Consider the following 696-nt stretch of genomic DNA (forward strand, 5'->3'; position numbering starts at 1 on the left):
GAGTGAGGGTGGAGGTTAAAATCATGTGGAGGTCATGCCACGTGAGCTCGTATGCCTGAGTGAGGTATCAAAACTCTTTTGTGTAGGCCGTCGGGTTGACAGAGTAGGAGCCTAGTCACTTTTCAATCTGGGACAGGTTCCCCAGGGAGAAGGATATATGTATCCAAACCAGTCCCTGAGCACCTGCCACCTCCCAGAGAGGGGCCAGTAACTGGGCCCGGGACCTGGTAACCAGAGGGCTGGTTCATTTAGAGGGCGGTGTAGGATTGTAAGATGGCGGCCGGGTGAGAGTAGGGAATGAGGTGGAAGGAGGGCAAGATGGCGGTGACGACGGAAGAGGAGGGTATAGCTTGTGGGTGGCTGGGGCAGAGCCAGAAACCGAGGAGTCAGGTGTGACTTCAACTGGACCAGAGGAAGGAGGCGGTGTCTCCGTGGTAGTAGAAACGGAAGTGGATGGGGGAGGGGAGCTGACCAAACTGGAAAGACTGGAGCTGAGGACAAAGGAATTAGAGATGGCGGGCTGGGGGAAGAGCCAGATATTGGGGAGGCGGGACGGGAGGTAAGGCAGGAGCAGACACCAGAGGTGCCTGACTGGAGGAGGTCTGGGCACAGGAGGTCCAATAAGGAGGGGGTTGAGAAAGAGCAGACCTTTGAGAAGAGGCAGACGGGAGGGGAGGAGAAAGAGGCGTAGGAGCC

This window comes from Carlito syrichta, unplaced genomic scaffold (assembly GCF_000164805.1).
Source record: "Carlito syrichta isolate Samal-C Ts95f unplaced genomic scaffold, Tarsius_syrichta-2.0.1 Scaffold315113, whole genome shotgun sequence".
Taxonomy (NCBI): Eukaryota; Metazoa; Chordata; class Mammalia; order Primates; family Tarsiidae; genus Carlito; species Carlito syrichta.